At 34.6% G+C, this 26,515-nt stretch overlaps 1 protein-coding gene and 1 pseudogene across 2 annotated transcripts in view; one reads left to right on the forward strand and one right to left on the reverse strand.

The window, feature by feature from the left end:
* CWC27 (CWC27 spliceosome-associated protein homolog (S. cerevisiae)) overlaps positions 1-26,515 on the reverse strand; it is a 229,612-nt gene that overhangs the window by 120,424 nt on the left and 82,673 nt on the right. The window lies entirely within an intron of this gene.
* LOC103595018 lies at positions 12,166-13,202 on the forward strand (annotated as a pseudogene).

The following is a 26,515-nucleotide window of genomic DNA, read 5'->3' on the forward strand; positions in this document are numbered from 1 at the left end:
CAGCAAACACATACCTTTGGTCATGCCATTTACATTGCTTAAAATGATGTTTTCCCCCTATTTCTGTCTACTAAAATCTTCCTCATCTTTCAAGGCTTCATGTAGAAAGCGGCGCTTCAGTACATCCTTGGGGAAGGTTGTCAACCTCATTAAACCTCAGTTTTCTCATCTATAAATTGCAGCTATATTCAGCCTATATGTTTTAACAAGGCTGATGCAAAGATTAAGGACTAATATGAATAAGCACACTATCAGGTGCTCAGGAGGCAGTTATTTTTGTGATCAAACTATACTACAATTAACTGATGACTATTAAATTACATCAGCAATTTAAAGAATTAAAACTGTAAAAATTAATGACAAAATTACATTTGATTACAACACTAAAGAAATCTACTCTAATGTCATTGATGGGTTGGTTTTTTTTTCCTATTAAAACTCATGTTTATTCTTAGCATTCCAAAGGATTAAACAAAACATTTGGGTGGAGGGTAGTGGAAGAGACTTTATCAGAAGACCTAGACTTAACCTCATTAGATCTAGACCCAATCTCATTAATTAATTACATTAATTGCCACTAGAAAGCAATTAATCCTCCTTCTTTGCCTCAGTTTCATAATCACATAAGAACAGTCTGTGTCAGATGTAAATTAATATTTCTGAAATGCACAGTCAAAATTATAAGTATAAAAAGTTATTAGGTACATCATTTTATTTAAATTCCTCTGTATTCAGAATTTTAAAGCCCATTATGAATTAAAACGATTTCCTCTCAGTTCTCATGTCTAAAGAAGAGTGAGGTGCCAAATATTGTCATCTGCCTCCTAGACACAAAGATGTTGAAATACAGAGATAGTAAGAGATTTTTCAAAATTGTCCAAGTCAATAACGAAATTGTAAATATGACACAGACATCCTAATTCTTTACACAGTTTCCCACTTAATCTGCTAACTACCCACTGAATGAAAGTACTTTTAGACTTGTATACCTTACTTTTAAACTGAACATTTTCTATACAACAGAAGATATCATGAATAAGTAACTACAAAGGAAAGTTTTTATAAGTACAGTATGTTAGTATGTTTACATTTTTATCAGATTGTTTGTAGTACTTTATTAAAGTAGTTTTCATAAATCCTGTAATTTTTTAAATTGTGCAGCTTTTGAACCTGAGATCAAGGATTTAAAATGTCAATGTCAAGTATTGCATAATTTTCAGTAATTTCTTTTTCCCCTGATGCTTTTCTCATTTTCTCTAGTTTCCAGGAAAGTGCCTTAGGAAAATTTTGAGTTATATCTGTTCTTTTTTCTTATGGCACGAAAAGTATTATCTTAATATAAGGGTGGTAAACTGAAGCACTGACCTTCTCTAACATTCACATTAAAAAAAAAATTGGTAAAGATTATAAAGACCTGAGTGTTTGACATGACTTTGAAGAGAGCTTTAATCTACAAAAATGAAATGGAACATGTGTAAGTTTCTTATTTAAGATGAATTTGCTTACTAATGAATTTTCTTAGAGATTTTGTTAAACAAGCTGATGGCTAAACACATGTCCATTACAAACCATTGTTTTTTGGACCATGGATGTAGCACTTGCAGTTAGCTTAAGCCTGCTGTTTCCCAACATCTGATAAGAATTTCTAATACATTGAAACGATTGAAAACCAAACAGTACACCCTTCACGGTTTTTATTCTGCTGCTTTAATCACAAAGATATCAAATCCGTTTATAATGAAACAACAGCTTAGTTGTTGATGAAATCATAAAATAGCTATAATAAAAGACCATCTTAGATATTAAAACTATAGATGTATGGAACAATTTTTAGGCTTATGGTGTCATCAGCTAGAGCGGAGATGTAGGTTTACCATATCTCAGAAACTATGATGAAACACTGTAGTGCACACATGAATTTTGAAAATATATACATATATCCAGAAAATATCTAACAAAACTAAATCAGGGAAACCCCATGTATGTTCAAAGCTCTGTCCTACCTATTACTAGCAGTATGGCATTGGACAACTAATTTAAGCGATCCAAGCCTCAGTTTCCTTACTTGGAAATGAGAATAATAAGGTTGTTGTAAGAATGAAATAAGATTCCATGAAAATTACTTAGCATATTAACATGCTGCTTGGCTTAGAATACGTACTAAACAGAAATTTGCTTCTATTATTATTGTTGTTGTTCTCACCTCCACTACCAACACTACTCCTATTCTTACTATTTACAGAAGCAATTACTCACAAAATGAGATCTCAATTTAACTAAAGAGATTAAAAAGGCAAATCCTTTTTTTTCATGGATGTATAGATTTCAAAAGCTTACTGATAAGTTTTTGTGTTTGATGCACTGCATAGATTAAATACCAAATGCTATGAAAGTGAGAAATGTAACAGTGTAAAAAAACTAAAAATTATAAAATTCACTTACTTATCCTAATTATGGTCACTAAACACTTGAAACTGAATTACTTATTTTCTTTCACTATAATCTAGTAAAAAAGGTAAGGAATAAACAAGGCAACAAAGAAATGCATATATACTTACAAATTCTATGAGGGAGGCTAACAGAGGACCTATGTTATTTTAGTTTAAGTGATCCAGAAAGGCTTCCATCAGAAGATAAAATTTAATCTGAGATATAATGTTCTATGTGCCCTTTATAATCTACTACATTAATACGAGGTACTTCAAAAAGTTCATGGAAAAAGAATTAAAAGATAATATGAATCTTTCCATGAACTTTTTGAAGTACCCTAGTAGTTAGGAATAGAAAACCTATATTCATATCCTTAAGTATATTGCAATTTAGAAGGAAGACAAGGAGGAATCCAAATGCACTTGCATATAGTCTTTAGACTTACAATCTTACTCCTTTCATATGAAAGATCACATATACTTTTAAATAAAAAGATTAGACATATGATGCAGATTGTCATTAATCTTTGTAAGATATCTTTCAAGTATTAGAATATTTTATTTTTTTTCAAAAACAGACTAAACAGAGTGAATCCTGCACAAAGTCATAAAATGTCCATGATAACAGTAAGTGATATTGCTATTCTGTCTAAACACCAAGTAAAAAATCTCAGAATCAAACATGTTACTTTATAACAAGAACTTGGCTTAGCCAGTATTTCACAGAAGCAGAGTAAATTTGTTGTGGCAGAAATCTGGTCTTTAGCCATATGTCTATTCCACCATCCAACTCTACAAATGACATCAATTCAATATGTAAAACAAATGAAATTTCCATTTCCAATAATGCAGCATACTAGATAACCTGAAAATTCTTGTGATCAAACATGTGGAAGTCCTAAATAAGAACATTTAAAAAAATATCTTTAAATAAATAGCTTAGCTCACTAGAAATCAAGAGAAGTATTCAGGGTTTAAAAAATGGGGAAGGGACTGAAAACCAAAACAAGAAGCACTGGAACTATTATTGGAAAACTATGAGTTGGTCTCGGTAACCTAGGAATGTGGGTTTTAACAATCATGAGGACAGAACTAGTACTCCCAACACATAAAGCTAGCATCTTCCACTCATTGACAAGGTGGGAATAAACACATCTACTGACAAACACAGGAGGACCACAAAAAAGCTTGCCTGTCTTAGGTCCAGGCAGGTAAGCAGACTCTCAAGTCAACTAATATTTTCAGGGTATCTAAGGAGGATTTTTAATTAAAATCACAAGTGATCTGTTGTATTCTAATGTATCTATTAGAACCAAAGGTAAATTCTCTCTGAAGAAAGTCATCCTCAATTCATATTTCACAGAATTTTGAAAAGATAAGTTCTAAAAAAAATTAGCTCCCAATAAAAAGATTTTATAATATGCAAGGAAACAAGGCATTGTGAGTGAGACCCAGAGGAACAACAAATAACAGAACCTGATGGTAAAAATTTCAGATATGATAAAAATAAAACAAGAGTGTTTATTATATGGAGACAAGGAAAGAGAGGATAAAAAATTGAATGAGATATCTACATCAATAACTGGAAAAAGAATCAAAACTTCTAGAAAGGATAAACAGAAATACTAAAGTTAAACTCAATAAAAAGTTAAATGACTAAAAAAACATAGCTGAAGAGAGAACGGGTGAATGAGGAGATATATCTGAAAACACACACAACACAGGATGCAAAACACAGACAGAAAATAACAAGTATGAAAGGTTAAAAGACATGGAAGACATCAGAGAAGGTCTACTACATGTATAAGTGAAACTACAGAAAGAGAAAATAGAGAGACTGAGATTGAGACAATACCTGAAGAAAAAAAAAATCTGAGAATTTCCCAGAATTGATGAAAAACACTAGTCTTCAGATTCAGGAAACTCAAGGTATTTCGAGCAATATAAACAAAAAGAAAATCCACATGTACACACGCCATAGTCAAAATGCAGAGCACCAAAGATAAAGCAATTTAAAAACAATCAGCAGAAATTAATTAGAATAAATCAGGTAAATTTACTCCCCCCCCCCACTTTTTTTTTTAACAGAGAAAGTAGACTGACAGATTGTGGGAATGAAGTAGTCATGGACTTATGCACCATAAAAGATTTCTTTCATTACATCCATTAAAGCAAGCAAAGAACAAATAATGGCTGGATGCTTAAATAAAAATGACTATGGATTAGTACTATCTTAACTATTCCAAGAATGCTAAATAATAGGTCATAGTTAACCTTAAGATACATTTCTGCTAAGATACTATGGACTAGCTCCTGACCCATATTCTGACATTTTTATTAATGACATAACTATTCACAAGTGTGCATTAAATTGGATGTAAAACATTCTTAAGAAATTCATGAATATAAAAACTGAGAGAGACAGCAAATATTTTAAAAGGATCCTAAGAGTACTTGAAAAGGCAATGAAATTTAATAGTAAACATTATATGCTACATTGCATATAAAGCAAAAGTCAAACCAATTATGGGTGTAGAGTGCATGGATAGCTCAAACAGGGAGGAGATTTGGAGTAATAGTGTAGTGTAGTAAGAATAAAAAATATTGAAGGGCTTGTAATTGACAACACAATTGGAGTCAAAGCTGTGATAGATTTGGCTGCCAAAAAAGTGTACATGATCATAGGCCTCATAAAAAGAAGTACAGTATGTAATACATGTAATGTAATTCTTGTTTTCTACGCTATGCCAGTCAAATAAATCTGATTTGAATTGAATTTATTTCATACAGGATAAGATTAAATGAACCAGGGATGTTTTGCATAGAAAGGAGAACTCTAAGGGGAATCATCACAAAAGTCACTATCACTATGAAAAAGAATTAGATTCATTTTTATATGGATGCAACGAGGTAGAAAGAGGACTAAGGGGTGAAATTTATGGAGGGACAGAGTTCATGACAAAATTAAGTACTATCTGATATAGTAATGAGTTCCTTGTAGTTATGAACATTTAGGCATCACTTGATGGGGAAATTTTAGAGAGGATTAAAGGATAAGTGGTTGAACTGGATTACTAAAAGCCCTTTCAAACTAAAACACTACAATCTTATAAAAATCTAAGTGTTTGATGACTGGAGTATAATTATAAATATTAGATATTCATTGGAAAACATAAATCTTCTATACATATGAACATCCAGAATGGAAAATTAAAATCCACAATTTTCAAAGGCTCTTTTAAGTCAAATGCATCTGTCATGTTTCTCATAAGACAGAAATTTGAACTTTTTCCTTCCTCTCTTCATATGAATATGTAAAAAGCAAAGGATCTGAATAATTCATCAACCTAGCACAGTCAACACAGAATTTCAGTGAGTAGAAATTCACCATTAAATTAATTGACATCCAGAGATAGGATTTATAAGCAAACCTTTGATGAATACTAACAAGTGCCTACATAACTTCTATTAAGATTTTTTTTTTAAATGCCTGGAAAATCTTTGAAAACACTTTTCTGCTTCTAACAAAGTATTTCTTTTGAACAATTCTAAATAATGGATTAAGGAAATTAACATCTTCATAGCTTATTCCATATGTCATACTGCTTTCCAAATGACTAATACCTGTTTATAATCCTGCACACAATAACTTTAGTTTACCAAGTTTATAGATACTTTAGTTTGCATATCTTTGACAAACATTTCCCATGATGTCTCTCTACCACCTACTTTCCTATTTATTTCTCATCTACATTTCCCTTTCAATAGACTTCCCATTCACATGCTTCAGGTTTTTTTAAATGAAATTAAATGCTTATAGTATTCACATTACTTTTATATTTTCATGCAAATATTTTCAGTCTTATTCCATTCATAAAAATTCAATGTGTTTTATTATATAAAAATATGGGCGTTAATTTTTTTTATGCTGTAAACCTTCTCTATGATCTCTTTTTCTTTTTCCTTAAAGCAAATATTAAATTCTACATTTTTGACTTGAATTCCTATAATTTGACTTTTCAAATTATAATTTAATTCTTTATTCACTTGGAAGGACATTACAAATCACTTATTTCTTTGATTTTTAAAATCCAACACCACTGATGAGGAGATGCCACAGTATACCTCATTTTAGAGTCCTACATTATCATGTATTAAAATTTTTATATATGGTAGTGCATATTCTGAATTTTCTATTGGGTATTATAGATTTCATTAATCTAAGTTTCTACTACTGAGTCAATATCAAACTGCTTTGAGTATTACTCTTTATGATACACAATCTGGGAAGCCTATATTACTACTCTTCACACTGATAATTTTTATATTCTTGCCCGTTTGGTTTCTACAATGTCTTAGGATAAGTTTGTAGATTTAAAAATATCCTGTTGGGATTTTTATTGGCATTACAGTTAGAATCTAACTGACTTGAAGAAGATTAGACCTTTTTACCATCCAGAAATATGGTGTTCTTTACCCATTAAATCATCTAAAAAGATTCTATAATGTTGTTCCTTCCCACAAAGGCTCCACAGTCAGTAGTTTTTGAAAAGAAGTTTTATGATTTTTGTTGCTATTACACTGACAGCTTAAGTATACTTTCCAGGTGATTTCTTCTAGTGTATTGAAATGTCATAAATTTTCTATATTAATCTTTTATCCCATCATCTTACTTTAAAAAAAGTCTATTCCTATCATTTTAAAGATAATATAAATTTTTTTTCTGTGTATACAAACATTTATTCCATTTTCAACAGTAATATTTTTGGTTATTTTTCTCTGACTATATATTCCTTTTCATGTCTTATTGAATTAACAAGAACTTTCAAAACCAGGTAAAATAATAATTGTGATAATGAACAACCTTGTTTCTTAATTTAAGAAGGATGGGTCTATGGCTGTAACATTTTGAATTTTGGTTTAGGAAAGGAACTCCGATTTATTAAAGAGAAGTCCTATTTATATTTAATATTTTTATTAGAAGGAATATTGTTTTTGTTACTTAATTTGTATTAAATGATTGAAATGCTTCTTGTTCAATTTACTGACACAGTATATCATACTAATAGACTTCCTTTAATAGATTGACCCTTACATTCCTGGGATAAAAGAGTTCTCTCTTAGGTTATTTTAAAAATAACGCCTATAAATAAACAAAACAAAACAAAAAAGGCATGGATTCCTTTTGCAGCAGTGTTCACAGAAGGGCAGGTATGAAGACAGAGAAGAGTAGAAGTTGAAAAGTCCTGTCTTTGGAGGGGATACGTACTTAAGCAGCATGGTGTACAAATTAAAGAGATGTGGAGTAAGTAGCCAGGCTTTACAGCACAGGGCTGAGAGTATGGGCCTGAAGTCTGACAGACCTAGATTAAATTCTGGCTTTAGTAATAAAACATTGTACACATTACTTATCCTCTCTGTTGATCCTTAGTTCCCTCAGTTCTAAAATGGGAATACTGCTATGAAGCTTAAATGAGATAATTAACCACCAGGTAAAGTAGTCAGATGAAACACAATCACTATTCTTTCTTCCCAAACATCTAGTAAGGGACATTGCTATCTCTTATGTAGAAAACAAACAAAAAAAAGTAGTAGAGAAGAAATAATTCAAAGATATGTAATACAGAAAAAAACCTGAATCTGTATATAAATTGCATCTGATAGGGTATACCTTATTCATGAAAAAATTGATACAAAATGACTGATAATGGAGGCATCTTGATTAAATTAATAACCTCCAAGGATAAAGAGAATCTTCAAGTAATCAGGCAGTATAAGCAAGATACTCTAGGTAGAAGGATGAAGAAAGGCAACTGGCTTCAGGTTTTTGATAGTGTAACAAGACAATGTAGACAATGTCTACAATGTTATGAGGGAAAAGAAAAGGGACCTAAGAATGTTATACCTAGACAAGTTGTCATTCAACTATAAAGACAACACACAATTGCAAACACTGAGTAAGAAAGAGTATAAAGTCCTCTTAAAAAGATATACTGATGGTGATGAAATCCAGATAACCAAAACAAGAATTAAAATAAAGAACTCAGGATAAGAGGTACTAGGGTAAAAGAGATGGTGGTAAACAATGAATCCATTTAAATATAGAACTAAGTCTATACAACTGTGAAAATCCCCTATGAAATTTGACAATGCAAAAGAAAGAATATACTAACCCAAACTGGAAAACAGAGAAAGGAAAGTGAAAAAAATTTAAGTATATTAATTTCCTCAACCTTTAAGGCAGGAAGTTAATCAGTACAATCTAAAATTGAATCAAGTAGTATAAAAGAATGATTCAATCTCTTAATATTTTCATACCTTTTTTTGTAAAATGGAGGAATTTCTTAGGAAATACCTTAAGACAAAGAAACATTTATATAAAACTAGGAAATTTCTTTAGTCTTACTTCCATTTAGTATTTTTATGTTAAACTCAATTAGAATAAAATATAATATTTTTCTTAAAATGTAGTATGATTCTCTTTTAATAAAATTATCTGTTTAACCTTGCTTTTCCCTCTGTGTGCATGCATGAAGAAATGTCTGGAACAATGTTCAGTTACTGTTAATGATAGTTATTGCTTGATATTTTTAGGTGTGTTGTTTGGGGTTTCCTATTTTCTTCTCTCTGTGCTATACTTTTAATGAGTAGGCATTATTTTTACAAAAAACTAAAGTCATTTGGAAAAACATTTTTAATGAGCTACCTTTATCCCAGTATCTGACACTGTAACTCAATATGAAGTTGGAGCTAAATAAGCATAAACTGAGGGAGAAGTCATATCACAATACTAATCCTAGAAACTGTCAGAGGGAAATGTGAAGGCTTGGGAAGAACAGAAATTCTGTGAAAAGAAAGAAATATCAAATGTAGCACATAGAATAAAAATCTCTGAGAAAACAGCATCAGATAAAATAATGTATACCTTTTAGGTATAGAATTGAGGAATTTTTGAGGAATTTTGAAGAATTGAGGTCATTTCTGTGAAGGCCATACTTACTTCATAACAGATAAGCACTATGTAAATTATTAAGATTTTCGCATTTTCCACAGTGTTCTTGCCTTGCTAAATTCACTTTACTAACATCAAAACTCTTTGAACATTATGCAAAAGAATGAGTATATGAACAAATGGTTTTAAATACTGTAGAGTACAGGGCATGAATTAAATAAGAAAAAAAGTGAGGTCAAAGTTTTCCTGACATTCAGCTAGATTTTCATCAGTATGGATCAGAATTGTACAAAATGGCTTCTAGGGAATCATAATGTTTTACAGTGTTTAACAAATGAGTTGCATGTAGGTAATCCTCTTAAATCACTGAAACGTTATACATTTTAGGTTTAGGGACTGCTGGCCCTGCCTTTCTCATCCAGTACAGAGGTCCCTCCTTCCCCTGCAAGCCCATTCCACTTGGCTCCTGAACCATTCATTTCTGATGAGGACAAAAGGTATATCATGAGCTGCTTCTATTCCACTCAAGAATAAGGTCTAAAATGAATCTTTCTGTTTTAGTTCTATAGTCAAGTATACCTAAATGTAGTCTTCCTGATAATAACTATACAATGATGATGTTGATAATGATATTATTAGGCCTGGCTTTTCTTTTTTTTTTTTTTTTTCCTTTTTGTCTTTTTTCATGACCGGCAACGGATTGCAACCCTCAGTGTCACGCCCGTACCGGGCCGGGACCGGCAACGGGATCACAACCCTCGGTGTTGCGCCCGCACCTCGCTCAGCCAGTGAGCGGCCGGTCTGTATGTGGGATCCGAACCCTCGGCGGGAACACCGCCGCGCTCCCAAGCGGCGCACTGTAGCAGTGCGCCACCGAGCTGACCCTAGGCCTGGCTTTTCAAATTCTAATTTCAGATTCTCTCCTGACTGGGTGGGTGGGAGGGAGTTCCCAAGTACTCCACAAAGCATTTTGCTTACTTTTTCAAGACAGAAGAGCTATTATATAAACACTGCTTTTGCTCACTTGACTTTGAAAACTGCCCTTCCTTACTGCCTTGTCTAATTGGTAACCTGGGACTCTCAGTACAGATTCCTGTCCAAATCAAGTTCACCACATCTTTTTGACCTTAGGGCTCTGTGATTTGCTTGACTTAAAGTCCCTCTTCAAACTAGAGCCACGGTAATTTTTTAAAGCTCAAATTTGATCTCCTTACTTCCTTGCTATAGCACCCCTTGATTCCCAGTCTAAACTTGTTAACATTACTATAAGGTTCTTCATAGTCTCAACTCTGCTTTATTATCCATCTCTATCTCTTGCTTCACCCCTTGCATGCAATCCAGACATTCTAAAATCCATTAGTTTTCAGAACATATCATATTCTTTGACACCTATTCCTCATGGCCTAAAACAATCCTCCCTTCCACTTCCCTTCTTCTCATAACTCATAATCACCCTTCAGATCCTAGCTTCCATGCCACTTTCCCCACAAAGACTTTTCTGAATCCTCAATATTGTTGCATAAACTCCCTATATTTATTCTTAGTATCACACTTACTATATTGTATTTTAACAGCCTGTTTACTTCTTTGTAATCCCCAGTAGTCCATAAAACTGTGTCATTTAACTTTTGCAACTCTAGTAACTAGCACAGAATCTGACACATAAGCAGTATTCAGCACTCAGTAAATATGTCAAACCAAACTAAATTGCTGATACTAATTATTCTATTAGATTGTCTAGTGCTGTAATTTTTCACTATAACGGTAGGTTAAAAAAGTACACTTAACACTAAAAATAATTCAGTGCTATTAAGCACTGGCAAAATGTATCAATGCTAAATGTGTGTACCATTCCACTCAGCAATTCCAGGCATTCATCCTAAGAAACCAAAAGTGTTCAAGCACCTGACAAGCACAATAAAGAATGTACTGGGTGTTTACTGTAACATTGCTTATAATGGGAAATTTCCATTTAAAATAATTAGATCACATGACAAATTACAATAATAAAACCAAAGTATTCCATTTACATAAAATCATGTATTTGTGAATGTGTGTGCATGCTAACACATAAAAACAAAAATAAAGATTTGAAAAGTGGTTTACCAAAATGAAAACAATGGTTAGCTCTGTTGAATGCAATATCACATGACTTCATGATTTTGTAAACTATGAATTTTGATTATAAAGATAAACTTATTTCTGTTTAGGAAATTTCTTTTTTGGAGGGAAATATTTAAAATAATTTCTCCTGAACATTCCTTCTGTGCCTTTCTCTAAAATTAAAAAAAAAATCATAATTAAGAAGTTAAATGTAATCAGATAAGAATACTCTGGTGTTCAGAACACTTAATACATCATTTTTTTTACCAATTTAAGAATCCAGTAGTTAAAATTTTTTTATTTCCACCATGGTCCCATGGCATAATCTCTAAAAAAAAAGAAGCTCTGTCTATTATTTTGGAATAGATATATTAACTCAAGGCTGAGGGCCTCAGCCGCACCTCTCAGACGTCTGCATCCAGTCCAGAGATGACCACAGAGCCACAGCCAGAAGCCCCCTGGGCTCCCCTGCTGGAATGAGATGGATGCCATGGACCTCAACCATACCCCCATCCCTCTTTCCTCCTCCACTCCCCCTCTCCCTATCCCTCTCTCATTTCCTCTCCCTTCCCCCCCACCAACTGCTCTGCAACATCTTAGAACATAAAACAAACAAACAAAAAAAGACTCTCTGCTCTCTCTGCTCCTCCCCATTCCAGACAGCCGTGTCCCCAAGACACAATGGGGAAGGTCAGAGTAAACAGATTTGGCCATATTGGGTGCCTAGTCACCAGGGCTGCTTTTAACTCTGGCAAAGTGGATACTGTCACCATCAAGGACCCCTTCATTGACCTCAACTACATGGTCTACATGTTCCAGTGTGACTTCACCCATGGCAAGTTCCATGGCACTGTCAAGGCAGAGAACGGGAAGCTTATCATCAACAGGAAGGCCATCACCAACTTCCAGGAGTGAGATCCTGCCAACATCAAATGGGGTGATGTTGGTGCTGAGTATGTTGTAGAGTCCACTGGTGTCTTCACGACTTTGGAGAAGGTGGGGAGCTCACTTGAAGGGTGGAGCCAAAAGGGTCATCATCTCTGCTCCTTCTGCTGATGCCCCCATGTTCATGATGGATGTGAACCATGACGGAGGAAAACACCCACACGATCATCAGCAATGTATCCTGCACCACTAACTGCTTAGCCTCTTTGGCCAAGGTTATGTATGACAACTTTGGCATTGTGGAGGGACTCATGACCACAGTCCACGCTCTCACTGCCACCCAGAAGACGGTGGATGAACCCTCTGGGAAACGGTGGTGTGACAGCTGTGGTGCTCTCCAGAATATCATTCCTGCATCTAAAGGGTGCTGCCAAGGCTATGGGCAAGGTCATCCCTCAACTGAATGGGAAGTTCACTGGCATGGCCTTCTGTGTCCCCACGGCCAATCTGTTGGTTGTGGATCTGACCTGCCATCTGGAGAAAGCTGCCAAATATGAAGACATCAAGAAGGTGGCAAAGAAGGCATTGGAGGGCACCTTGGAGAGTATCCTGGGCTACACTGAGGACCAGGTTGTCTCCACTGACTTCAACAGTGACGCGTACCTTTGATGCAGTGACCTCTTCCACCTTTGATTCAGGGGCTGGCATTGCCCTCAGTGACCACTTCGTCAAGCTCATATCCTGGTATGACAATGAATATGGCTACAGCAACAGGGTGGTGGACCTTATGGTCCACATGGCCTTCAAGGAGTAAGAGCCCCCAGGACCACAAGCCCCAGTGAGAGCACAAGAGGAAGAGGAGAGGCCCTCAGCTTCTGGGGAGTCCCTGTCCCAATTCAGTCCCCCAACGCACTGAGGATGTCCCCTCCTTGGCACAGTTTCTATCCCAGACCCCCTGAAGAAGGGGAGGGGCCTAGGGAGCCCTATCTTGTTGTGTACCATCAATAAAAGTCTCTTGTATGCAAAAAAAAAAATTTTTTTTAAATATTTAGTCAAGAAGAGCATAAAGGGTGTGTCATATCTGAATGCTTACACAATGTTCAGATTTTTCTATTTGCAGAATAAATAAATTTTATCATAGGATGTATTCCAATTTGTAATAAGTAATAAGTTTATTACTATGAATGTACTGAGAATTAAAAAGAGGTTTCTTAAAATTTCCATTGCAATTTTATTATCCATTACTATAGATAAACTGGCTGTGGACATCTGATAAAACTGTAAGCCTAAATCACTCAAAACACTGCTCAAATTTGATCTCACATCTCAAAATTAGACATTTTGGGAACTATACTGATATACCCTTCTGTTCTGGGAATGAGTCAACTCTTGCATATGGCCATTATGCCACTAAGAGAGTGTTTTGGAGAATTAATACAAACATTTACATTTTTTATTTTTTAAGCTTCTTTCCAACCCTAAGAGCCATGGGGTGGGGGGTAGGGATGGAAGCAAGGAGACAGTAAGGAGAAAAGAGGAAAGTTTTTGAAATTTTTCCAACAGTAAACAATAAAGCTCCAAATTTAGGGGAAAAAAACACCTTATTTTCTTTCCTCTCTAGCCACCTAAAACACAGAATATAGTATAAAAGCTTTGTGGATATAGTAGGCACTAAGCTATAGAAGGATCCATCAATTTGTGTTGCCTGACTTTTGTAAAAATTCTCACCTATATTGTGGCTTAAAGATTTGCTCTAAATGAACCTGCAGATTCTCTGCTTCTCAAACCCTGGCTGACATTTAGCTGAAAACAAGCTGCATCCTCAGAGGCACTCAGATGCAAGAGCTGACTCATTCTCAGGCTATTGCTGCAGAAAAGGCCAGTTTTTCTTTTCCATTAGGCTACATAGACTTAACCTCTCTGTGGGTTTCCTACTCTGTTACCACCTGGCAGACAAACAGAACCATGAAACTTGCTTGAACTGTGCTAGACCAACCCTTCAAGAAAATAAGGACAAGATGTGAGCCAGGAAAAGCACTCTGCAAACTACTTGCACCTAATAAAAACATATTCTTAATTTAGTCAATGTGAAATCCAAAGTAGTTCATTCCAAGTGGAAAAGATGCATTATTTATATTTATGTGAGTTCTTAAAACTTAGGCTTGATCCATGCTTCGTGAATAAAAACTACCATTTTATAGAACAAGGTAAACATCTGGCCTTCATGTACACCTACCGTTCTTCATTAAACCAATATGAGATATGCAGGAAAATTCAATATTTGCCCTTAATTTGTGAATAAACCAAAATTTTCTTTTATGGAATAAATTCATTAAAAAATTATAATCAATAAAGTAATACAATTAGAATTTCACATGGCTACTTTTTTCTTTTTCTCTATTCCAAAAATATTCCAAGTACTGTGATAAGCATATCTACATATACTTACTACCTCACTGAATCCTCACATCAATAATAAGGCAAGAAACAGCAAGGCAAATAAGGTAACACTTCAGCTTAACTGGAAGATCGTGCACAATAGCTAGAACTACAAAGAATAAACCTGGGAGAACAAAAGTGATATATTTCACACATGCCACACCCTCAACACCAAAACAAAAGTTTTATTAGACATATGAGCTTGAAGACCATTTAAGAAAACAATGGGGGTTGGTGGAAAGTATTTTCAATGCAATATAGTTTAAACTTTAGCACATATAAAAATCACCTGAAAACTTGTTAAAACACAGATTGCTGGTCTCTACCCAAGAGTTTCTGATTCTGTAGGTTTGGAATGGGGCCTGAGATTTCCATGTATATAGCAAATTCACTGGGAAACCTGATGCTACTGGTCTAGGGACCATGCTTTGAGAACTAACAGTTGAAAGAAATGTTACATATGTAAATCTGATATTTTATTAATAATTTCTTAGCTTTGAAAATAAACCTAGGCAAGGAGCTCAACAGCATTAGTTACTTTACATTTAATCAAACTTCAATTTTTATAGTTGAAACACTAAACTGGGAAATAGTGGGTAAGTAAATAAAGTTTTGCTCTCAGGTAAAGTCACTAATAAACTTAGGTATTTTCCAGGGACCAGAGGAACACAGGTGCTCCTCTACAAGCTTAATGTGCCTTCATTGTTGCAGTTAAGAAGTTTTCAAAATGACTTTTATTTATGTGGCTTAGAGCAGGATAGTATGTTTTGGGTGAGGGGAATAGTCTTCTAGAACCTTGGTAATTTCTTGATGAATTTTCAACACGTTGCCATTAGCTTTGTGGATGGGACTGTGCTCTGGTTTTACAATGGGTATTTAGAACCTGTACCATAATACTACTACTAGTTCAAAAGGATTCAAATCTGGTATGTGACACAGTGGTGAATGTCCAAAGGTAATGGGGGAAAAAGAAAAAAAGAACAAACAACAACAACAGCAACGACAAATCAGTTCTGGAGGTTATCTCAAAGTATTTCTTTTGGGCTCCCTAGCTCTGGGAGAGAAAAGGTTAGGGTTATTGATAGGTCCTCATGTTCTCTACTAAAAGTAACCTCCAACTTTCACTATGCTATATGTACCTTAAGGTGGGGTCTACTATGTTATTCAGTGGAGTGTGGCTTAGACTTCACACACGAGGTCAGGGCAACTTAACAAGTTCTGGAATATTACGGCTGAGATTAATTTCTCATGTTCCACTGATTTGCAGGGTAATTCCTAATAATTCATACTGGAGGTTTATCTTAATGCCTAACAAAGGTTTCTCTGCCAGGACCTCTGACTCAGTCTATAAACTTAGACACATTGCAGTCTTACCACACAGTTCAGATTTTGATCGGCTTTGTTCTCCCAGTTGTTAGGAATAAGTTAACAACAAAGCATTAACTGCTTTATTAGGACATGTCATCTCCTCTCAACATCCAAGTGAAAATTGTGCCAATAAAATAGAAACTTATTCTTGTTAAAGTGCAGAATCACATTGTAATATCTCTTTTATCATAAAACTTTATAACGTATCTATTTACAGTAACAACAACATTAATAATATCAAAAGCAAGTATCACTTATGCCTTCCCATTTGTAAGTTCTGCATGGAAAAAGCACAAGTTTTGCAATCAGAAAGATATGGATTCAAGTTCTGGCTCAAAAGCTCACTAGATGTGTGACACTGGGAAATTTTATATAAAAATCCCTGAGGTTGCTTCCTCACATGTGAAAAGGAGGAATATCCACAGTAGTGTTGGGAGTTTCAACAAATCTTGATTCTCTTTTCTTTCTTCCACTCTTAAGACAAACCCAAATTATTCCTCTTTCTGCTAGAAGCTGCAAAATTCTATTTATCATTAATGCTCAGGTTTGTGAAATATTTATAACATACTTCAGTAGAAAATGTCAAAGCAAAAGTGTCATCCTTTTTTTTGTACATTCTTCCTCATACCTTATAGTGAGTGATCAAAAGTGTGGCCTCTAATCTATAGAACACTTCACCCATCAAGAGCAGAATACACATTCTTCTCAAGCGCATATGAAACATTCTCAAGATAGACCATATGCTGGCCCATAAAACAAGCCTCAACATATTTAAAAGGACTGAAATCATATGAAGTATGTTCTCTGACCATATGAAATAAAATTAGAAATTAATAACAGACAGAAATTTGAAAAGTTCACAAATATGTGGAAGTTAACAGCATACTCCTAAACAACCAATGGATCAAAGAAGAAATCACAGGGAAATCAAGGTATTTTGAGTTGAATGAAATCAAAACACATTTACCCAAACTTACAGGATATGGCTAAAATGATGTTTAAAGGAAAATTTACAGCTCTTAAGTAAATGCTTATATTAAAAAAGAAGAAAGATCTCAAATCAATAATGTACCCTTATACCCTAAGAAACAGAAAAGTACTTTATAATGCTTTGGCACATTGTAAGCCTTAGGTAAACATTAGCCATCGATATTATTACTCTCATAGTCTAGTACTTTTTTCTGCTATCTTTTTTTCCCTACTACATATCATATAATTTATTTAGAGAAGAATCAACCAGTGATCTATCTCCTGTCAATTATCAGTTGGGAATTATACTTCTGGGGGTCCTAAAAGACAATGTGATGAATTGGAGACAAAATCACTTGCCTTGGTCTCTGAATCACATATTCAAATTATATCAGCAAAGTGTGTGTACACATATATAATTTCACTGGAGTAATCAGAGAGTGTGCAGGGCATGGGCTTATCTGTTTTATAAATGAGAAAAATGAGGCTCTATTTAAGAAGACTCCTTGACAGACAGTGGTCTCAACTTCCACTAACTTTTGAAATCTCTTTTATGCACATTTGTGATTATTTTAACTAAGGTTTTCTAACATGCTTTCATTATAATGACTTCTGAGTTCTAAACATTTTAAATCCAGATCCATTTTCTCGCAGGCACAACATATGACAGATGTGGCTGGAAGATTTCAAAATAAGTGGAGACATTAAAAGATGATTCAAGATGTACTGTTTTTTAAGATTAATCTTTCAAGAAGATAATGTTTATAAAGATGACTAGTCTGACTCATTACTTCTTGAAAAATATGCCCAACATGACTGTTCTTCTTTGCTCATTTGTTGGCTGTTAGGGCACAGAGTGATTAGCAATAATGTATAGTTGTACAAATAAAAATTTCAATATTATAAAGTAAAAATATTGACGGATTTAGTCCTTAAAATTAAACAACTTCCCTCTAAAATAAGGCAGGCAAATTTACTCTCAACTTAATCCCAATGACAAAATTAACCAATGATCTAATCATTTAATTTCTATTTGATGTCACCATTTCCAATTAAATCCATTCCCAAAGTCCATATTTATGTCACACTAATCTATATAAATTCGACAAAGTTATGCCAAATCCTATTGTCATAAACATCCTTTCTTTCCCCTTACAGATGCATACCACAGAACACTCATAGGTGAAGACTGACTGACTGTTCTATTGTAGAACTTCCAACTATTTCTTTCAAAACTGAATATGCAATTCTTAGAAAGAGACTATGAAGTGGGCCACTTGGGTTCAGTCTATTAGCTGCTTGTGTCAGTTGATTAAGTCACAATCTCTTTTAGGTTATTTCCCAAATATTTAACAACATGGCCACATTCTGTCTCACTGTAATTGTTACTGTAGTCTACTCTGGCAAACAGAGTAATACTTTTCTATGCCTGGTATTACCCCAACAATTTTTTTTTAATACACTTACTATGCTGCATTATATTTTGCGATAGACACATAATTAATGCTTAACAAATATTTGAGAAATAACTATTTTAAAGACAATTTAAAAACATTTTCTCTTTACCAACATTTTAGATAGGAGGAATACATTTTTGAGATCTATTATACAGCATAGTGACTATAGTTAATAATAATGTATTGTATATTTCAAAATTGCTAAGGGTAAATTTCAAATGTTCTCATCACTAAATATAGGTTATGTGAGGAGAGATATGTTAATCAGCTTGATTTAATCATTCTATAATGTACACATATATCAAAACATCACATTGTACCCATAAATATATATAATTATTATTTGTCAATTAAAATAAAAATTAAAAAAGCATATTTCTCAATCAATGATAAAAATGCACCATGAACCAAGGATTAAGATTAATCCAGCATACCACCTGAGACTTATTACAAACAACACCAACAAGTAAAAATACTACTTATCCTAATTCAGAAATTTATAACAATCCTAATCATTCCATAAAATATATTAACATATGAGTACATGACTTACAGGCAATTAACTTTTCAGGTTCTAAAGGAAGTCTTAGGAAACATAGACTCAGAGGCTCCAACACTAACTATGGTGAAGGCATTTACAGTTTTGGCTAAGCAGGACCCAAACAGACTTCATATTTTAGAAGAATCCCAAGGTAGCTTGAAGGTAGAACTCTGTTTCCCACTATAGAAGCTGATGATCTGGAAAGCTAGAGCATGCATACCTGACCTCAGCAGAGACAAGAAGATACTTTTGCCCAGGACCCTAAATCTTAAAGAAATATTGGACAGGGAAAGTAAAAGAATAGGCTAAAGTTGGGATAATTAGAGTATCAAGGAGAATAATTAGTGTCATTTATTTAATCATATTGAATATATAAAAATTCATGAGCAATAAATAATACTCATAAAAGAGAAAGCCAAACAAACAAAAAACTCATTTACCACCCTTATAGGTGACTATTGCACTTGTTACTATAAAAGTTGTAATAAAAGAATTAAGGATTTATCCTGCCTTTTCAATAAGAACTACATCTCAAAGTAGCCAAAAAGCCTCAGGTGATGAGTGACAGTTCTTCTTTATAGAAGAATGCAAGCTAATAAATATAGAAGAAATGATAAAATGATAGAAAATGGTTATTTTGCAACCCCTACTTTTTCGGGACAAGAATCACCAATGGATGCCAAAATCTCTACATAAAGGTTTAATGGGAAACTAGATAGTTGTGTGCTACCAAAGAATAACCTCATAGAATACCTGCCAGGAAAAGCATAACTCTATAGTAGAGAAGACTGGTATAGAAGCATAACTCTATAGTATAGAAGACTAAAATACCTGAATGTACTTCATCAGTCTTGAGTGAGGGATAAGCAGACATCACATACCTCCTGATCTAACACTATAGGCAGTGTCATCCATCACAGTATCACCATCCCAACAGTGTTTAATCTGAACCAACCTTTTAAATCTAACTTTCAGGTAGCATAAAATACAGAGGATAGAGAAACAAGTTGAATGATACCACTTAAAAAAAATCAAACAAATCCAGAAAGTGAGTCATTCTATAGGACAAATGGCCTGGCTTCTTCAATAAGCCAATGGTATGAGGAGGAAAAAAAAAAAAAAAAAAAAAAAAAAAAAAAAAAAAAAAAAAAAAAAAAAAAAGAGAGGAAGAGACCTTTTGTTTTTGTCCCCCCAAAATTCTTAAGTTGAAACTTAATCCCAAATTTGGTGGTATTTGGAGGTGGGGCCTTTGGGAAGTGATTAGGTCATCAGGGTGGAGCCCTCATCAATGGGATTAGTGCCCTCATAAAAGAGACCTCAGAAAGCTCCCTCACTCCTTTTATCCTGTGAGGACACAAGAGAAGACAGACGTCTACGAACCAGGAAGTAGACCCTCACCAGACACTGAATCTGCTGGTGCCTTGATCTGATCTTGGACTTCCCAGCCTCCAGAACTGTGAGAAATAAACTTCTGTTGTTTATAAGCCACCCAGTCTATGATAATTTTGTTATAGCAGCCTGAATGGACTTAAGACAAAAGAGACTACTAATAAAATTCAATATGTGAATCTTGACTGGATTCTGACATGTATCAATCAGGTGTAAAAGATATTTGAGAACACTTGGGGAAACCCGAACATGGGCTGGGTATTTGATGATTATAAGGGAACTGTTATTTATTTATGAGATAAAAGAATGTTATTATGGACATATAAGTCCATTTTTTAAGAGAATAATATTGAAGTTTTAGTAATAAATCATGACTTCTGTAATTTATTTCCGTGCTGAAGTATTTTAAAGCAAACATGGCAAACTTTTAATAATTGTTAAATCTAAGTGATAGGTATATGAGTGTTTTTTCTGTTTTTGTTTGTTTTTGCTTTTCGCACTGCTATCTTTTAGTTTCTGGTATGCCTGAGTTTTTTATAATAAAATGTTTTCAAAATTATTTGAGCTGGCGATGGTGGCATGGAATTCAGTAACATAGTGGTAAATATACAGTGGAGCTGTACCAGCAACTGCGGTGGCAGATACGTAATAGTGATGTTGCCAGGAGGAGCAGTCTGTTTGAAGAACCTAGGCTGTGCCTTGCATCCTGCCTCACCCTGGCTCTCCAGCCTTCCCATCAGTTCTGTGAGTCTACTGATACCCTTCTGATATACTTATTGGTGGCTTAAATTAATCAGAAGTGTTTCTGTTATATGCCATCAAAAACTTGAATATACCAAACCTACTTGATGTCTAGCACTCTGTACTCTGCACATAAAAACTTTCCCTACAATGGATCTTTAAATCCTCATGCATAGGATACTACAGGTATAAATATAATATCATTGGATCATTATCATATTTAGTCTTGAAATCATTATCATATTTAGTATTCAAATAGCATGACATTTCTTTGGAAAGTAATGAGAATAATATTTTAATAAGGTAAATTCTTATAGAGATGGAAATATTATATGGAAGTAAGGCAGCACAATGGCAGTTTGGATCTGATATTACCTTGCAGCTAAATTATGTATGCATGTAGAAGGACCTCAGTTCAAGGATATCCATTTAAAATAGTTACCTATTCAAGGCTCCTTATTCTTCTAACCTTATCTATATAATGAAAGTTAATATGGCAAAATAAAACAATTCATATAAAAATAATAGAAAAAGTATCTACAAATGTACTAAATGTCCTTGATTTTAAAATCAATCAGTAAATACCTGATATAAACTCAGAAGTGTGCTAAGCATGTTTAGTATACTGTTACACTAGTGGCTCCAGAGAACCAGCACTTCTGATATTCATACCCTTGTGCAATTCCTTCCCACACTGACTCTAGGCTTGACCATGAGATGCCTTCTAGGAAAAACAGAACTCTAAAATAGAGCAGACTAGTTGTAAATATCTGATTTGGCCAACAAGACACTAAAAATGTGATGCAAGAAGAGGCTTGATAATCACTAGAACATTAGGGCTTGTACTTTTAAAATATATCCTGTCGGAACCCGAGACCACCTTGTTATGAGATAACTGAAGCTAGCACGAAGAAAGGCCACACATGGAGGAGAACTGAGAAACTGGTCCAACAGGCAGAACCAAAGCCTGAGACATATCACCCCAGTTGAGACATCCCATGGGCTGTCCCAGGCAGCTTCCAGCCACTTGAGCAACCTCAGTTAAGGTCCCAGATATCATCTAGCAGAATGAACCATCCACTTTGTACCCTGTCCAAATTCCTGACCCACAGAATTACGGGCTTCTTTGTTTTAGTTATTGAGTGTTGGGGTGGCAATAGATAACTATAACAGGATGGTACTAAGATGTACAGTCACTACATGTTGATATACCAAGAGTACTCACAATGATATCAACTAATGATATCTTTTGAAGAGGTTCACCATTATTTATAATTACAAACTATGCCCATAAAGAGTTGAACCAAAGTATTTAATGTCATGAGAAAATGTGTTTACAGTACAACAGTTTAAAACAAACTATTATATACATTAAATAGCCACTCAAAAATCTGATGGGAAATTTCAAGCCAGAAAGATTGATGCTGTTATATCAACAACATTTAAATCCAAAACTGATCCTAATGAGATCCTTATGTTGAATAAGCACCCATCATGAAACAGTCAAAATAACCAAAGGTAAAATTGAAACCTAGCCTAAAAATCTGGAGTCTGGGCTGGCACTTTCGCCTTATCTGATGACATCTATCACATGATGATGGTGTGCTTTGAAATCAAATCCAGGGTAGTTCATGGGATGATGTAGGCACTCAGCCCCAATGGCCTGGGCAAGCAAAAGTTTATTTAGACAGATGTAGATTTTTGGTGCTTCATTTACTATAAATGTTAAAAACTTTTGCATTTTATTCACATTGACAGTTTAAATATATTTTAAAATTTAGTATCACATTAAATATTGTAATTCTTCCATTAATAATATTTTAATTCATTTAAATATCAACAAATGAATAAAATTGTTAAATTGCAATGACTTGTTAAAGTTAAGAATGTAATTGTAAGTAAAGTATAGCATAGCAGTTAAATGCATGGTTATCTGAAGTGTGACTACAGGGTTGGAATTTTGGCTCTAGCACTTTTTAGCTTGTGACTGTGGTTCTTCAACTCAAAAATGGGCCTAACAATAGTAACTACCTTGTAGGTTTGTTGAGATTTAATGAGTTAACACAGAAGAGTGTATACATAGATATAACAAATAAACCCTTGTAATTACTGTCACATTTTAACTTTACCAACAATAAAATGTTGGTACTACAGTTTCAAAAGAACAATGATATTTAAAAGTTTCACTTTCTGTGGAACAGGTCTCGCTAAGAATGAGAAAATGAACAAAAACGACATAATACAATCCCTTAGACATAATAAGCAGTCATAATAATAATAGAATCCTAATCTATCCTAGAAAAAAAAGGGAAGGATCTTAAAAAATCATTTGAGTCTGTTTTTAGAATGTTGCCTTCTTATTGTTTGTACATGGTGCCTCTCTTGGACAAACTTTTATAAATGGTCTGTTTAGTTTTTAAAGATATGCTCAAAACATTCTAGTAATTTTACTATTCTTGATAGGTCTACTTTCTATCACTTTAATTATGTTTGCCATTCCACTCTGAATTCTAATCACATTTTGCTATCTTTTCTTTTCTTTGAGGTATAATTTAGATACACTGAAATGAATTGTATCTTAAGTGTATATAGTTCAATGACTTTTGACAAATGTATAAACCTGTGTAACTCAAACCCCTTGTGAGGAAAATGGAGTAGTTTAGTCAGGCCCCCTCACCTTAGGTCCGGCTGGGTGTGGTGCACCACATCCTTTGTAAACAAGTTATGTGGGAGTGCAGTTAGTGCACATGCATGCCCATGTATCCTTTTGCTTCTTGCTGTTTTTGTATGCTCTTCAGTGTGTGAGGCAGTGGCTCTGAACTGCTGGTAGGCAGAGCTCGTGTCTAGAAGAAAACCTATTATTTCTTCACCCATGGCTCCAAAGACCTTTTCCTGTTACCTTGCTCATAGACCTGCGTGTGAAGGGTTTGTGACTCAGTCTGGACGACAGGCTCGAGAGGTCTGTGAGCTCCAGCCCTAGATTTACACCCCTAAAATGTTTTCATCATCTCAGAAAGTTCCTTTGTACCCCTTTCCATATAATCTCTGTCATCCCTACCTGCTACCATCATCACCAGCTACCACAACTATCATCTGATTAGATTTGCTTGTTCTAACAATTCACATAAACAGAATTATATAGTATGTTCTCTTTAGTGTCAGGCTTCCTCACTCAACAGAGTGTTTTTGAGATTCATAGAAATGACTGTAGCACGTATCAGTAGTTTGTTTCTCTTTAATGCTATCCAGTGTTCCATACACATATTCCATATACAACTTTTTTTATCCACTATCCTGTTGATGTAATTTTGGGTTGCTTCCAGTGTTTGGCTATTATAAACAGTTATAACATACATGTACAAGTCTTTTGTGGATAATGTTTTAATTTCTCTTTGATAAATACCTGGGCATGATAAATATCTGAGCACAATGGGTCATCAGGTAGATGCATGCTTAAAAAGTGTCAAATTGCTTGTCACTTTCTACACTCCCATGAGAGACTTGTGTTTAACAGTTGCGGTTCTCAGGCCAGCCCACTTGGGAGAGTCCAGTGCTGATAACACCAAGGCCACAGGTTTGGATCCTATATAGGGATGGCCGGTTCACTCACTGGCTGAGCATAGTGCTGACAACACCAAGCCAAGGGTTAAGATCCCCTTACCAGTCATTTTTTAAAAAACAAACAAACAAACAAACTAACTAACAAAACCAAAAAAAAGGGAGAGTTCAGTGCTGATAACAGTTGTGGTTCTCTACATCCTTGCTAACATTTGTTTTTCTCAGTTTGCCAATCTAGTGGGTATTATACCATAGTAGTTTAATTTATGTTTCCCTGAATATGGTGTTAACTATTTTTCATGTGCTTACTGGCCACCTACTATTCTTCCTATAAATGTGTGGTCAAGTCTTTAGCCCATTTTAAAAATTGTTTCATCTCATGAAGATTCATAATTTTTAAAAAATTGTCTTATTATTTTTGAATGGTAAGATTCTAGATACAACTCTTTTATTAAATATACATGTTGCAAAGATTTTCCCCCAATCTGCAGCTGCCTATTTATTTTTCTAATGTTTTTTGATAAACAGCAATTTTTAATTTTGTTGAAGTCCTTGCTACCCTTTAAAAGTGTAATTGATACTGAAATGATAAAAGTGCAATCACAATTCTAATAATCACCTGTGGAATTTAGAAGAAAACACAAGGCCCTAGATGAGTTTTCAACAGGAGACCTAGATCTGTCACTGGCTACTGATACAGGGTTTCTTCCACTACTTTGGTATATCTGATCTGACTAAATGGCTTTCCATTATTAATATTATTCATATTAACATTATTTCCATATTAACAAATATTAATAATAATATTTATTATTAACAATTCATTATAAAACATGAATTATTTATTTCTGGAATTTTCCATTTAACATTTTTGGATCACAGTTCATATGGGTAACAGAAATTGTGGAAAGCAAAAGCATGGATGAGGGGGGATTGTTGTACACTATAACTGACTATAGTGACCCTGTTGTGCAATAAATCTCAAAAGTAGTCAGTAGCTGAGGGTAGTCTGTCCCCTCTACCCAGGAGCAGGCAAGAGAGCAGCACCTGGGGGCCTAGGCAGGAGCTGAGGGAAGCACCCCACCGCCTAGAAGCAGGCAAAAGAGTACGCAGAAAGCACCACTTCCACAGGCACCACCACAGCCAGAGCTGCCACAAAAGGGGCTTGATACCACACCAGGAGCCACAGCCACCATGAAGGTGGCCCGCCAGAGACTCGACTGCATTGACACAGGAGAGTCACCACCAGATACTGGAAAAAGAAGAGGACAGCTCCCTCCTCAAAGTCCACTCCAGAGCAACAGAAGAAGCAACTGCTCTACCAGATGACCAGACATCAACATAGAGATACTAGAAATATGAAAACCCAAGAAAATATGACACCACAAAAAGAATACAATAATTCTCAAATGCCAGACCCTATAGAGCAGGAAACCCTTGAAATGACTGAAAAGGAATTCCAAGCAACAATCTTAAGGAAACTCACTGAGATACAAGAAGACTCAGTTAGACAACATAATCAAATGAGAAAAAAAATCCAGGATATGAAGGAGGAAATTTACAGAGATTAATACCTTAAAAAAGAATGAACAGAACTCATGGAACTGAAAGATTCACTCAACGAAATAAAAAACACAACCCATAGCTTAAACAGCAGGCTAGAACAAGCAGAAGAAAAAATTTC

This window comes from Galeopterus variegatus, unplaced genomic scaffold, assembly GCF_000696425.1.
Source record: "Galeopterus variegatus unplaced genomic scaffold, G_variegatus-3.0.2 Scaffold1661, whole genome shotgun sequence".
Lineage (NCBI taxonomy): Eukaryota > Metazoa > Chordata > Mammalia > Dermoptera > Cynocephalidae > Galeopterus > Galeopterus variegatus.